Source organism: Dendrobates tinctorius, unplaced genomic scaffold (genome assembly GCF_039654945.1).
Source record: "Dendrobates tinctorius isolate UK_male_01 unplaced genomic scaffold, ASM3965494v1 ptg000029l, whole genome shotgun sequence".
Taxonomy (NCBI): domain Eukaryota; kingdom Metazoa; phylum Chordata; class Amphibia; order Anura; family Dendrobatidae; genus Dendrobates; species Dendrobates tinctorius.
Window position 1 is genome coordinate 49,402,653 of NW_027361697.1, and position 16,149 is coordinate 49,418,801.

At 42.5% G+C, this 16,149-nt stretch overlaps 1 protein-coding gene and 1 long non-coding RNA gene across 3 annotated transcripts in view; one reads left to right on the plus strand and one right to left on the minus strand.

Annotated features, from left to right (window-relative positions):
- Positions 1-16,149, minus strand: part of RNPC3 (RNA binding region (RNP1, RRM) containing 3) — a 538,973-nt gene that overhangs the window by 220,763 nt on the left and 302,061 nt on the right. The window lies entirely within an intron of this gene.
- Positions 50-14,456, plus strand: LOC141085987 (uncharacterized). 2 transcript variants are annotated; one of them, XR_012231453.1, is made up of 5 exons: positions 50-898; positions 2,045-2,375; positions 4,943-5,072; positions 12,591-12,681; positions 13,716-14,456. It is a non-coding gene; the product is annotated as an uncharacterized lncRNA (long non-coding RNA). The 2 variants fall into 2 exon arrangements; XR_012231452.1 differs by lacking the exon at positions 13,716-14,456 and having other exon boundaries at positions 53-898; positions 12,591-13,348.

Genomic DNA, 16,149 nt, shown 5'->3' on the forward strand with positions numbered 1-16,149 from the left:
TCACACGTCAAATTTTATTGCACTAGTTTTTGGAGTAATTGTCGGTGTACATGTGGTACTCTTGGTGAAGAAATGGTGTCATTAGTTCCCAGATAATTTTACCTGGGATGCTAATTGTCTGGGGGCAGTTTGGTGGGTTAATTTGACCGTCCCTATCTTTGTAAATTAGATAGGTACACATGTGCCCTGATGTCCTCTCGCACATTTTGCATAATTTTACAACGTATTTGGAGCACTTGGAGGGAATAAATTGGCGGAATGACAAATGGCCCTTGAAATTCATGAGGGACTCTTAGACTGCAACATTTTCCTCTGGGATATAGGAATTTAGGAATGATTCTTTTATGAGGGAAATTAGGGGTCACAATTTAAGGCGATTGTAGGTGGGGTCATTTCCTTTGGGTCTTAGGATTTATCACTAAAATGAAGGAATTTCGTTAGGGCTTCATATATGGCTCCAGAGATGATAGCTGCAAATACGGTGATACTGAAAACAGATTCTGTAGCCCAGTAGGAATGGAGAGTGTACTAAACCCATATTGAGAGTAAGGCCCAAATATGTTTTTATTTCAGGGACATTTGTGGGGAATGGATCTATGAATGGAATGAAAGGATGTGGGCTTTTGGAGGGTAAAATTGGTGACATCTAATTTTATTCCAGGGGCTGCTAAAAAAGGATGAGTTTGAGTGAAAAATGCATTGTCGGGATACCACAATGGAGGGAGGACTGCAGAATTTGGCCCTGCCTCTGATGATTCAACAGTGACCACTAAATCTACTACCATCGGGCTGTGGGATCTTGTGGAGGAAGAGGAGCCATCACTGTCTGAAAACTGTTCTGCTTCAGAATCAGATTTCATTTGACTCCCGAAAGTAATCTAACAATAGTAGACCTAATGTAAGAGTAATAATTTTTTAATGTTATTTCTTTTATGATTTTTTTTAACTTTTGAATGAACCCTAATTTTAAATTCTAACCCTAAGCCTAACCCTAATGCTAAGCAAAGCAGGGTTGTACCGCTGCACCTCGGTAACCATTCTGCCCGCCATCATTTTATTTTATATGAATGAGTAACAATAAAAACTAACCTAATCTAACAATAGTAGACCTATTGTAACAGTATTAATTTGTTATTTTTATTTTTTTATTTTTTTTTTAAACCTTGGAATGAACCCTAACTTTAAATCCTAACCCTAAGCCCAACCCTAATGCTAAGTCCAACTCTAACCCTAAACCCAACCCTACCCCAACCATAAGGAGTTATCCCTAATCCCTGGCTAAAAGCAAAGAAAGAAAGAAATCAAAATTATAAAATTAAAACAAAAATGAACAAATTTAATCTTACTAGGGGGATAACAAATATTGGACTTTTGATCACTTTGAAAGGATCTATCACATTTATCAAAAGTCAGGGACCAATAGAGAATATCTCTGATGTTGTTGGGTGCCGCCGGCTGATCATTAACTGACGTGCACCTCGCAATGAAGTCATTTTGCTTCAGGAAGAGGAGGAGGAAGCGAATGGTGTCGCTGGTACTAGGGTGCTATGGTGAGCCTAAGGACATCATTTCTCTCTCATCTGACATGTTAGATCATGGCAGAGGAAAGAAAAATGATTTTTAAATCAGACTTTACTTTTTTATGTGATCACTGTTATTCAGTGAATAACGGTGATTATGTAACAGAAAACCGGTAAAAAACATCCCTGATTGTGTTCTCCAGGGTCTCAGCTACCCCCAGTAACTGAAACCCCCGAGAATTTCCAACAATGGGGTTGCTATTGACTTATTTCTGAGGGCCATTAAAAAGCAGCGCTGAGGAATAAGGTCACTTAACCTCTGCTGTTAAAAGGCAACCAACATCCGCTGTACATATACAGCTGAATAAAATCCTCATAGCACACGTAGTAATATATGAAACTCATGACAATGTGCAGTGTTACCACCTTTCTATAGATCACTCACTGGTAATAAATACAGAATTGCACGAGATACAGGATGATGATGTTCAATAATTAATTATTTTATTTTTTTCTCCTTTCAGTATGTTTTGAGTTGTGGGAGGAAACCGGAGTACCCGGAGAAAACCCACACAGACACAGTGAGAACATACAAACTCTGTGCAGATGGAGTCCCAGATTTGCATCGAAGACCACAGTGCTGCTCGCTAACAGTGCTAATCACTGCGCCACCGTGCCGTCCTGTAGTATGATGGTCCTACCTCTCCAAGTAGCCTGCCAGCCAGATGAGAATGCAGTAGACTATGGTCCCTGATATGCAACAGAGATGATAGAAGAATGCAGGGGCGGGATTCCTACAGACCCTGCCTGTTTCTTCAGACCACAACCAGGTCCACGCCTTCCTGAGCCAGTCAGGTATTGGGGGAGGGGACTGCATTATATTTCCAATGCTGTCATTGCTGCGGCTTTCACTGCTCTTCCTCAGCCAGTCGTCAGGTATTGGGGGAGGCGACTGCATTATATTCCCAATGCTGTCATTGCTGCGGCTTTCACTGCTCTTCCTCAGCCAGTCGTCAGGTATTGGGGGAGGGGACTGCATTATATTTCCAATGCTGTCATTGCTGCGGCTTTCACTGCTCTTCCTCAGCCAGTCGTCAGGTATTGGGGGAGGGGACTGCATTATATTTCCAATGCTGTCATTGCTGCGGCTTTCACTGCCCTTCCTGAGCCAGTCGTCAGGTATTGGGGGAGGCGACTGCATTATATTCCCATTGCTGTCATTGCTGCGGCTTTCACTGCCCTTCCTCAGCCAGTCGTCAGGTATTGGGGGAGGGGACTGCATTATATTTCCAATGCTGTCATTGCTGCGGCTTTCACTGCTCTTCCTCAGCCAGTCGTCAGGTATTGGGGGAGGGGACTGCATTATATTCCCAATGCTGTCATTGCTGCGGCTTTCACTGCTCTTCCTCAGCCAGTCGTCAGGTATTGGGGGAGGGGACTGCGTTATATTTCCAATGCTGTCATTGCTGCGGCTTTCACTGCCCTTCCTGAGCCAGTCAGGTATTGGGGGAGGGGACTGCGTTATATTCCCATTGCTGTCATGGCTGCGGCTTTCAATGCTCTTCCACCTGTTGCTGATGTAGGAGAAGTCACAGAACAGCTGCTGGTCCTCCGGTGTTATAGGTGGTTTCTGAGCTTCAGTGTCAGACATCACTTGGTGTAATTCAATATGTGTGCTGGTTTCTATAACTGGGATCTATAGAAGAAAGACAAATCAGTCTGGTTAATTCATTAAGTATTTAATTATATCCGTCCCCTCCCGAGGGCACCTGTACAGATTGTGGATGAGCCGTGGTAACCGTGTGCCGATTACCGCTAATCACCATGATGCATCGTCACCTGCAGCTTGAGAACAAGTCAACTCCTGGTGCTGCCTGGCAATCTGCGGTATCCACATCTGCTACAACTGCACCATAAAGCTGTGTTCACATGTTGCAACCACATTGGGTTCTTTTGACGCATTGTCAACAATACTGCATATTTTTGTTGTGTTTTTTCCCCCAACAAATGTCCAGAGCATTATGGCTCTTTTTCGTAGAAAAAAATGCACAGTGTGAACGCAGCCTGACAGATTCAAGTTAGTCACTAAATGGTCTTCTGAAGAATTGGGGACAATAATTACACTTTTGAGAAATATGTAAAAGCCAGTCCATCCTGCCACATTCTGTAATTCCACCCATTTACCAGCCGGGGAGGATAAACACATTCTGCCCTACACTTTGTAGAATTGTTACTCATTAGTTGAGTATTTCTTACACATATTATCACATTACACAGGCGAGGAAGTGACATTGTAATAAAATAACGCTGTGCACTTACAGGTGTCATTGTGAATGGTGGACGGGACCTTCCCGCCTCTAATTCCTCCCAGTTTATGGGCGAGAAGAATGGATGTCCTTTTAGATTGCTGCAAACAACCTGCCTCTTTTTTGATGATTTACACAAGAGCTGCAAATATATAAGAATAATTATTATATCACAAGTAATATTATAAATAATCTCAGAAAAAAACAGCAGTAGCAGAATTATTTTCTCATTTTCTTATAGAAAGATGAATTTCTTAAAACAGCCATTGCTAGAAATAAATATGATAGGATAGGATGGGACAGGATAGAATAGTACATGATAGGATCGGATAATATGGGACAGGATAGAATAATAAAGGGCGAGATAGGATGGTACAGGGCGGCATGGTACAGGACAGGATGGTACAGGACAGGATAGTACAGGACTGGATAGTACAGGACAGGATAGTACAGGACAGTATAGTACAGGACAGGATAGTACAGGACAGGATGGTACAGGACAGGATAGTACAGGACAGGATAGTACAGGACAGTATAGTACAGGACAGGATGGTACAGGACAGGATAGTACAGGACAGGATAGTACAGGATAGGATAGTACAGGGCAGGATAATAGAGGACAGGATAGTTCAGGATATGATAGTACGGGATAGGATAGTACAGGACAGGATGAAACAGGATAGGATGGTACAGGACAGGATGGTACAGGATAGGATGGTACAGGACAGGATAATAGAGGACAGGATAGTTCAGAATATGATAGTACGGAATAGGATAGTACAGGACAGGATGAAACAGGATAGGATGGTACAGGACAGGATGGTACAGGATAGGATAGTACAGGATAGGCCATCAGTAGTCGATCAGTTAGGGGCAGATACCCAATAATGCTGATGATTAGCTGTGTGAAGAGGTTTTGGTGAGCACCGCAGCCTCTTTACTGTATAAACTGGCCTGTAGATAAGAACACTGCACACTTAGGAGAGGCTGTCCCGGGGCTCCAGCATTGTCCCAATTCCTTCTATTGGACAAAGCTGAAATACCCAACGCAGTGGTAAAGAAATGTACGGTGTATTATGAAATCTCCTGACTCGTCTATCCTTCCTATGTCTCCAGGTGGAAGTGTCTTTTTACTCACTCTCTCTATGACATCCCTGAGCTGAGAATCCATGCTGTGCGGATAGCAAGGTTTATCACATTTCACTGAACGGGCAATCCTTCGAGAACACTGACCAGAGTAAAACGGGTAAGATCCTGTGGCCATTTGGAAGACTATGATCCCAAAAGCAAACAGGTCGACCGTGTAATTAAAGGGCTGTCGACGAATCATCTGTGGAAATATAAGATTAGAAGAGTAAGTTAGTACAGTGTTCATCCTGGGAGACAGAAAACTACCGTGGTCCATGTTTACTGGTAGTGTTTTTCCACACCTAAGCCCCCATACATAGGACATGTCGGCCAAAAGATCATTTAGTTGATAGCTACCTCTCAAATCGAGAAGCCTCAGTACACATTAAACTGTTTTTTTTTTTTTATTTATTATGCTTTTCTTATACAGCGCTATCTTATTCTGCAGTGCTTTACGTACAGTACTTTCCCTATCAGTATGTCTTTGGAGTGTGGGAGGAAACCAGAGAAACCCACACAAACATGGTATTGTCTTTGGTGGGATTTGACCCCAAGACCCCAGCATTGCAAGACTGTAGTACTAACCACTGAGCCACCATGCTGCCCTAGGCTGATCCTTCTGATATTGGCCAGTTTCGCTGACTTAAGTCTAATATGTATGGGGGCCCTTACACAGTACATCTATTAGATAGCGTTAGTAAATGTGGGTTGATGTGATGATAGATCTGTGATTCCACAAGCTACACATTAAGTGAGAATTGCAGGTGTATAATAAGAGTTATTAGTAGTCACATAGTCACCTCAGGAGCCATATAGCCAGGAGTGCCGAAAAAAACTCTGATCTTCTGAGAACCAAATACATTCATAGCAGCAAGGCCGAAATCAGCAATCTTAGCGTGTCCATCACCGTCCAGAAGAATGTTGTCTGGTTTTAAATCCCTTAAAAAAAGAAAGAAAAATAGTTCTGTGAGTCAGATATAGATCAGATGTCGTGCTTGGGTTGCTGTGGGGGCTTCACAGGACCACTCACTAAACACTGGGGGACAGATTCACTAATCCTATCTTGTGTAGACATATACCAGGCTTTCTGAAAACACGCCAAATCATCACAGTGGCTGTGTGACAAATTAGGAGCAACTTCAGAGATTTTTGTCTGATGTTACACCACTATTGTTTTCATTACTTAGAGCCAATAATTTTTCACAAAAATCTGATTACAGTTTAGTTGCACGTTGTGACATTGTAAGCCACATGGATTCCTATGAAACTATTCCCATTTCCATAAAAGCCTTGTCCCCTCTTCAAGTGAGCCCTAAAAGTGTCTAAAACACTTCATAAATGTGGTACACATCATGTTCACCATATTTTTGGCTAAATAACACCACAATTCTGGCACAGTTAACTATTTCCCATAGTAAATCTTTCCCTTGTATAAAACAAGAAATGACTTATTACCGGTGAATAATCCCACGACTGTGGAGAAACTCTATTCCACTCAAGATTTCTGCTGCAAGGAACCTAATAAGGAAGAAAAAAAATCCTATCAGCATTAATTGTTCTACTGAACCACTAATATCTATGAGGGGAGACAGCGGCCACAGATATCACAGAGCGGCTGCTCTCTTACCTGGTCGTGCAGACATCCAGTGGGGCTCTGGAATTGATAAATGCAGTCAACTCGCCACCACTCAGATATTCCATGGCATAAAATGCATAGTCCTGTGCGAGAGAAGGGAAGATGATGGTAAATAATGCAGATTTTATCTATCCTGATAACATTTACTATGGTTCTGGGACCTATACTGTATGTTTAGAAGACATGTCTTTGTGTCTGCACACACTGGAGAGGTGTCCAGGGTGACAGCTAAGTCAAAATCCTCTAATGATAGCCATCAGTAATGGCGCCCAGGACATACAGACACACAGAGCATGCAGCAGGTCTCTTCATTTACAGACAAAGATTGAATTTGCAATCTGATGGAAGCAAATGGACATGATGGGGAGAAAGGAGAGAATTCCTAGAACGTGAGGAGTCTCTTACCGCTGTCTGGAAGGTGCCATAGGCATGTGTGAAGAATCTACTGTCTTCAGTGATTTCCAGGACATCTCTCTCTATGCGGACGGTGTCTTTAGCATTTTCCAACAATTCTCTCTTCTTAACCATCTTGACCGCCAGCTGAAGTCCGCTGGGTTGATGTGTCGCCAGCATCACCTTCCCAAAACTGCCTTCTCCAAGCTTCCTGGTAAAGATTAAACTCTCCAGGGAAAAACAGGCAGTCACTTGCTCTGAAGGGCTGGTGGTCTGAGCACCGATTACACCTAGAACAGAAAACAGATATAAGAACTAACAATTAATCACTCATATATAATGCTCCAATAAATTGGCAATTTTTTAAAAATCTATCATGAGCTTTGAACCATGAGGAACCTGGTTACCACCATGTTCTGGCTGGAGAGCCTTAAGTATAGAAGGTGGAAAGCTCTGATGTACACGGTAGTATGTACGGGACAAGATTATGTCATTAGGTTACATTTTGTAAAATAAATGAACACTTTATATAAAACTAGCTGAAGTACCCGGCGCTGCCCGGCCATAGTAACTAAATGTGGTTAGTTATAGAAAATTATAATTATCCTCCATCCCATAGTCCCATATACCCATCATACATATCCACGATCCCATAGGCCCGTGCCCATATACCCATCATACATATCCTCCATCCCATAGTCGAGTGCCCATATACCCATCACACATCCTTCATCTCATAGTCCCATGCCCATATACCCATCATACATATCCGCCATCTCATAGTCCCGTGCCCATATACCCGTCATACATATCCTCCATCCTATAGTCCAGTGCCCATATACCCATCACACATCCTCCATCCCATAGTCCCGAGCCCATATACATATCCACCATCCCATAGTCCCGTGCCCATATACCCGTCAAACATATCCTCCATCCCATAGTCCAGTACCCATATACCCATCACACATCCTCCATCCCATAGTCCCGTGCCCATATACATATCCACCATCCCATAGTCCCGTGCCCATATACCCGTCAAACATATCCTCCATCCCATAGTCCAGTGCCCATATACCCATCACACATCCTCCATCCCATAGTCCCGTGCCCATATACATATCCGCCATCCCATAGTCCCGTGCCCATATACCAGTCATACATATCCTCCATCCCATAGTCCAGTACCCATATACCCATCACACATCCTCCATCCCATAGTCCCGTTCCCATATACCCATCATACATATCCTCCATCCCATAGTCCGGTGCCCATATACTCATCACACATCCTCCACTCCATAGTCAACCATTATGACATCATAATGAGCGGCGGCAGGGCTTGCAACCTTTGATGACATCAGCGTCGCCATGGCAACCATTGTGACATCATAATGAGGGGCAGGGCTTCATACGCACACACTGCTTCCCCAGTATGCAAATAGGGGCATTATAACATCACAATGAGGGGCGGGGCTTGACGCACACACTTTTTCCCCCAGTATGTAGATAGGGGCAAAATTGTTTGGTGAATTGGAACGCACGGGGTTAAAATTTCGCCTCACAACATAGCTTAGGACGCTCTCGGGGTCCAGACGTGTGACTGTGCCAAATTTTGTGGCTGTAGCTGCGACGGTGCGGATGCCTATCCCGGACATACACACATACACACATAAATGACTAAATGACTATAGACTTTACCTTCTGGAGCTTGATCGATGGATTTGTCACTCTCACGTCTTCTCTTTGTGGTGGTCTCAGTGTCAGATGTCCTCTTTCTCTTAAGTTGTTCTCTACAACTTTGATTTTCAACTCTCTCTTGATGGATGTGAGAGCTTCTTCCTCTCTTATTTGGGGTTTCATCTCCTTTCTCAGGAGATGTGTTCCCTCTTTTTTTCCCCTTTTTAAGGGTCTTATTCTCTGGAGGATGTCCAGAAGATGATGTACAGGGATCATCTGTATTCTCAACAGGTACGTCCTGTACAATGTCCTGAGAAGTTACTCCTCTCTGGGAAAAACTCTCTTCCGTGCATCTTTTTTTAGCACGTCTCTTATTCTTTTCACCACACTTCCTTTTTCGTCCCATGATAAGTTAATATCAATAATAATGAATTTGCTAAGTGCGCAAAAGTCGTCTTCACTCTCCAAAAGCTGAAGGTAAAGTAAGAAAAGTGACATCGGAATCTTTAACCTAACAATCACCTAGTATTGTGACATCATCGCCATTATGACATCATCAGCCAGAGTGTAAGCGATGATGTCATCGGCTGCTGCAGGACTAAGTTTGACATAATTAGATGATCTAGTATAAAAAAAAGCACTTACATATGTATGTGGTCTGTTTATGCAGTCCTCCACAAGCGCCCCAACGCGCGTTTCATTTCTTCGTCAGGAGGTTCGCATAAGCAGACCGCATACTTATGCAAGTGCTTTTAACAATATTTTTATACTAAGCCAATGTGGAATTTTCTTTGGCTATGTCTGTGAAATATTACATGCACTGATTTGCATAACAAGTAGGTAGGGCTTATGGCGTTGTTGACTCCTATGATGTTTCAGTAGTGACCTTGAAATTGTGAATTGATGTTTTGTGTACTATTTTTATTACAAATTCATTGAATAAAGTAGAATTAATTTTACTGGCATGTTATACTGTTTTTTTCTTATGTGGCTAATTATTGTAGTGAGTTGTGCCGTTTTTTTACTTTTATGGGTTTTTGTGCTATACATTGCCTATGAGGAGTTGATTATAATAGACTGCCTATGGGGAGTGCATTATAATATGCTGCCTATGGGGGTGCATTATAATAGCCTGCCTATGGGGGTGCATTATAATAGGCTGCCTATGGGGGTGCATTATAATATAGAATCTGCCTATGGGGAGTGCATTATAATATAGAGGCTGCCTATGGGGAGTGCATTATACTATACACTCTGCCTATGGGGAGTGCATTATACTATATTGAGGACTATCTGGTGTATTATGATATGGATGCTGTCTAGGTGGCCATCATACAGTGTGGGGATTATAGTGACGGGGCCATCATACAGTGTTGGAGCCATTAAATACAGTTATGGCCAAAAGTATTGACACCCCTGCAATTCTGTCAGATAATATTCAGTTTCTTCCTGAAAATGATTGCAAACACAAATTCTTTGGTATTATTATCTTCATTTAATTTGTCTTAAATGAAAAAACACAAAAGAGAATGAAGCAAAAAGCAAAACATTGATCATTTCACACAAAACTTCAAAAATGGGCCAGACAAAAGTATTAGCACCCTCAGCCTAATACTTGGTTGCACAACCTTTAGCCAAAATAACTGCGACCAACTGCTTCCGGTAACCATCAATGAGTTTCTTACAATGCTCTGCTGGAATTTTAGACCATTCTTCTTTGGCAAACTACTCCAGGTCCCTGATATTTGAAGGGTGCCTTCTCCAAACTGCCATTTTTAGATCTCTCCACAGGTGTTCTATGGGATTCAGGTCTGGACTCATTGCTGGCCACCTTAGAAGTCTCCAGTGCTTTCTCTCAAACCATTTTCTAGTGCTTTTTGAAGTGTGTTTTGGGTTATTGTCCTACTGGAAGACCCATGACCTCTGAGGTAGACCCAGCTTTCTCACACTGGGCCCTATATTATGCTGCAAAATTTGTTGGTAGTCTTCTGACTTCATAATGCTAAGCACACGGTCAAGCAGTCCACTGCCAGAGGCAGCAAAGCAACCCCAAAACATCAGGGAACCTCCGCCATGTTTGACTGTAGGGACCGTGTACTTTTCTTTGAATGCCTCTTTTTTCTCCTGTAAACTCTATGTTGATGCTTTTGCCCTAAAAGCTCTACTTTTGTCTCATCTGACCAGAGAACATTCTTCCAAAATGTTTTAGGCTTTTTCAGGTAAGTTTTGGCAAACTCCAGCCTGGCTTTTTTATGTCTCGGGGTAAGAAGTGGAGTCTTCCTGGGTCTCCTACCATACAGTCCCTTTTCATTCAGATGCCGATGGATAGTACGGGTTGACACCGTGGTACCCTTGGACTGCAGGGCAGCTTGAACTTGTTTGGATGTTAGTGGAGGTTCTTTATCCAACATCCGCACAATCTTGCATTGAAATCTCTTGTCAATTTTTCTTTTCCGGCCACATCTAGAGAGGTTAGCCACAGTGCCATGGGCTTTAAACTTCTTGATGACACTGCGCACGGTAGACACAGGAACATTCAGGTCTTTGGAGATGGACTTGTAGCATTGATATTGCTCATGCTTCCTCACAATTTGGTTTCTCAAGTCCTCAGACAGTTCTTTGGTCTTCTTTCTTTTCTCCATGCTCAATGTGGTACACACAAGGACACAGGACAGAGGTTGAGTCAACTTTAATCCATGTCAACTGGCTGCAAGTGTGATTTAGTTATTGCCAACACCTGTTAGGTGCCACAGGTAAGTTACATGTGCTGTTAATTACACAAATTAGAGAAGCATCACATGATTTTTCGAACAGTGCCAATACTTTTGTCCACCCTCTTTGTTATGTTTGGTGTGGAATTATATCCAATTTGGCTTTAGGACAATTCTTTTTGTGTTTTTTCATTTAAGACAAATTAAATGAAGATAATAATACCAAAGAATTTGTGTTTGCAATCATTTTCAGGAAGAAACTGAGTATTATCTGACAGAATTGCAGGGGTGTCAATACTTTTGGCCATGACTGTAGTTTGGGGATATTAAGGGGTCAGTATATATACAGTGAGGGGGCATTATACTGTGTATAGAGGAGCTGTACAAGGGGGAGACTTGGGACATTATTAAATGTGAAGTGGGCACTTTGTGTTACAGGGGAACTTGGGTTACTGTGACTGTCAAAGGGGCACACACAGGGCAATATTAAATTCTAGGGACCAAAGTGTGGGCCCTATTTTCTAGGGCACTTGCACCCGACATTACTATTTTCTAGAGAGTTGCTTTAGAATTTAAAGGTCACACAGAACCACACAATAGGTGCAGTAATAGGGACACATACGGCAGCAGCAGCTCAGTATTGGGGTATCAGGTGCAGTAATAGGGACACATACAGCAGCAGCAGCTCAGTAATGGGGTATCAGGTGCAGTAATAGGGACACATATGTCAGCAGCGGCTCAGTATTGGGGTATCAGGTGCAGTAATAGGGACACATACAGAAGCAGCAGCTCAGCATTGGGGTATCAGGTGCAGTAATAGGGAAACATACGGCAGCAGCGGCTCAGTATTGGGGTATCAGGGGCAGTAATAGGGACACATAGGGCAGCAGCGGCTCAGCATTGGGGTATCAGGTGCAGTAATAGGGGACACATACGACAGCAGCGGCTCAGTATTGGGGTATCAGGTGCAGTAATAGGGACACCTACGGCAGCAGCGGCTCAGTATTGGGGTATCAGGTGTAGTAATAGGGACACATACGACAGCAGCGGCTCAGTATTGGGGTATCAGGTGCAGTAATAGGGGCACATACGGCAGCAGCGGCTCAGTATTGGGGTATCAGCAGGATGAGCAGTTTGTGCAGGTTGGGAATAGTCCAATTGGTGACAGTGCTGAAAATATGAGAAGTGAAATGTGTCTTTGTTGTATTCTCTGCAGCCGAGTCCTGGCTGTAGGAGTTGTCATGTCGGTCTGGGCCAGATGGAAAAGACGTGAAAAGTGAACGGTTCCATCAGAAATAACGTCAGTGGTATGTCATTATCTGTAACTCTGCTGTAATCTATTATATGTTCTGTAGGACTGGTATTATTTCCCACTGACCATATGGCGGTAATATCAATACTGGTCTTTTTATGTATAGATTATTTTTGGCAACAGCGTGGTCATCTGCTGAGGTTCTCTGGTTAGGGGTCCACTCAGAAGTTTCGTCCCCCCTGAACCAAAATCCTAGCTACGCCTCTGACTGTATGAATTGTATTTTTTACATGTGGAGGATGGGCACTTTCTTACTGCAAAGAAAGATTAGTTTTCTGTAGTTTTTAGTGATGATTTCATTGTTAATTATAGAGACTGAAATGTCTAAGAATTCTATGAACGATAAAGAAAGGGGCACAATAGCGCAGTTACCCAATAAACAATTAGTGGATTATAAGGTAGAATTCTCACCTTTGAATGTTGTGAGTATGCACAATACATATAATGAATTTGTCAGGAGGGCTGCAGAGTGCACCGGACCCACGACGGATCTTCAAGAAATTCTGGACAGGATGTTCAAGATGCGGATAATTCAGCGCTCCTCCAAAATCAGACAAGGGAACCACTGGGTTCAGAAGAGTTGCATACTTTATTCAGGGCTATAAAACTATGCGTTTTGTGGACGCCCTGTCCACTTCCTCAGGTACATAGCCATAGCCAGGACGTCCACGAAACACGTAGTTTTATAGGCCTGAATGAAGTATGCAACTCTTCTGAACCCAGTGGATCCCTTGCCTGATTTTGGAGGAGTGCGGAATTATCCGCATCTTGAATATCCTGTCCAGAATTTAAGAATTCTATGATAATACCATTAACCTTTCTAGTAAATTTCTTATTAATTGTTTTAAGTTATTATTTTTATCCTTTTTGTCATATCCCTGTATATTATCCTTACGTTGTCTGTGCGGACTTTTTTCCATCCGTTTGGCTTCTGTGTTATAATTCAGCAGTAAATAATCTTTACAAGACCAATGTGTCCTTAAAAATTGGATGGAAAACATAATGTACTGATTTTTTGCACACCCATAGGCTTGAGAAAGCGAGTCTCATCCAAAGTACCGAAGAGAATGGTGTTATCTGAACTGCTCCATAGAATAACATTGATCCGAGCCCTGTGAGGTCTGTTGAGGCCATGTGGGGATGTAGGGAGATGGACCAGGCTAGGGCAGCTTCTTGTGGGTCTGGGCTGGAACCATACGGGCTGTGACCATTGTTGAGGGGTGAAGCACTTTCTGACCAGAGCAGATCTTTGCACCTGACTGCAGGTGGCGGGGTAGGGATAAAAGGAGCTGAGCGCGCAAAAGGGGAACTTCTGGTGGGGAGACAGAAAAAACACAAGGAGAAGGTTGACTCCGTCGCCACGGTTCCCTGCCAATCAGCAGGCCTATGCCGCAGCTTAACCACCTCTATGGGCACAGCCTGGGTTGAGAGAGAGCCGAGCTTCTGGCAGACTTCCATACCTGAGAACTCTGACTTGACAGCACCCTTCGCAGTGCCTAACAATCGTTACCAAACAGACCACGCGCAACTCGCTGACTACGTGGGCCCTTCGGCGGCCTCCTCTCCGAAACTTTGTGGCCCACTTGTTTTTACATCTTCTACTCCCCGTGCAACACCGTGTACCAGGACTGAAAGCCCGTGCCGGGAAAAGCCAGGAACTGCCATTTTATTCAAGAGACATTTCTTCTATTCCATCTGGGATCACTTCAGAGACTTCTCGTGTCACCTGCTTATTTCTCACTGCAAAATACAAATAAATATATATAATTTATACAATGTGATTTTCTGGATTTTATTTTTGAAATTCGATCTCTCAATGTTAAAATTAACCTTACCTTAAAATTATAGACTGATCATGTCTTTGTCAGTGGGAAAGCTTACAAAATCAGCAAGGGATCAAATACATATTTCTCCCACTGTATATATATTTTTGTTTTTCAATAATTTTTATTAACTTTTTATCATTACATTGAAAACGTATATATATTATATTCATAGGGAAAAGGGGGAAGTATATATATTTTTGTACCAATACACCTTTTGTCAATGTGTTGCTTTTCCCGATGTTTTTTCCCTTGATTTCCATTATGTTGGGGGAATGTTTATACCCCTACGCTATTTGGTATCTAAATACATTAATGCTACGTTATTAGTGCAACAATAATGAATTCTAGACAATGGTAATACATGTTAGTGCTTCAGCGCGCATGCCTATATTTGCATAGGAAGTTGTGCTTGCGTTCCACAGTGTGGAACTCACGCTACTGTTCAGAGGGTGCCGGTTAATATCATCAAGGAGGCGCAACAGGAAGTGACGACATTGCTCTTCCAGTCATAAACGTGTTTCCACAGAGTGGAACGCACAATATACACTGGGATATAGAAATTTAGGAATGATTCTTTTATGAGGGAAATTAGGGGTCTCAGTTTGTTAAGGCGATTGTAGGTGGGGTCATTTCTTTTGGGTCTTAGGATTTATCACTAAAATGAAGGAATTTTTTAGGGCTTCATATATGGCTCCAGAGATGATAGCTGCAAATACGGTGATACTGAAAACAAATTCTGTAGCCCAGTAGGAATGGAGAGTGTACTAAACCCATATTGAGAGTAAGGCCCAAATATGTTTTTATTTCAGGCACAATTGTGGGGAATGGATCTATGAATGGAATGAAAGGATGTGGGCTTTTGGAGGGTAAAATTGGTGACATCTAATTTTATTCCAGAGGCCGCTGAAAAAGGATGAGTTTGAGTGAAACATGCATTGTCGGGATACCACAATGGAGGGAGGACTGCAGAATTTGGCCCTGCCTCTGATGATTCAACAGTGACCACTAAATCTACTACCATTGGGCTGTGGGATCTTGTGGAGGAAGAGCAGCCATCACTGTATGAAAACTGTTCTGCTTCAGAATCAGATTTTGTTTGACTCCCGAAACTAACGGAGCAAAGCAGGGTGTACCGCTGCACCTCGGTAAACATTCTACACGTCATCGTTTTATTTTATATGAATGCCTAACAATAAAAACTAACCTAATCTAACAATAGTAGACCTAATGTAACAGTAATAATTTTTTTATTTTATTTTTTTAAACTTTTGAATGAACCCTAACTTTAAAGCCTAACCCTAAGCCCAACCCTAATGCTAAGTCCAACTCTAACCCTAAACCCAACCCTACCCCAACCATTAGGAGTTATCCCTAACCCCTGGTTAAAAGCAAAGAAAGAAAGAAAGAAATCAAAATTATAAAATAAAAACAAAAAAAACAAATTTAATCTGACTAGGGGGATGACAAATATTCGACTTTTGATCACTTTGAAGGGATCTATCACATTGATCAAAGGTCATAGACCCACAGAGAATATCTCTGATGTTGTTGGGTGCCGCCTGGCAGATCATTTACTGACGTGCGCCTCGCAATGAACTCATTTTGCTTCAGGAAGAGGAGGAGGAAGTGAATGGTGT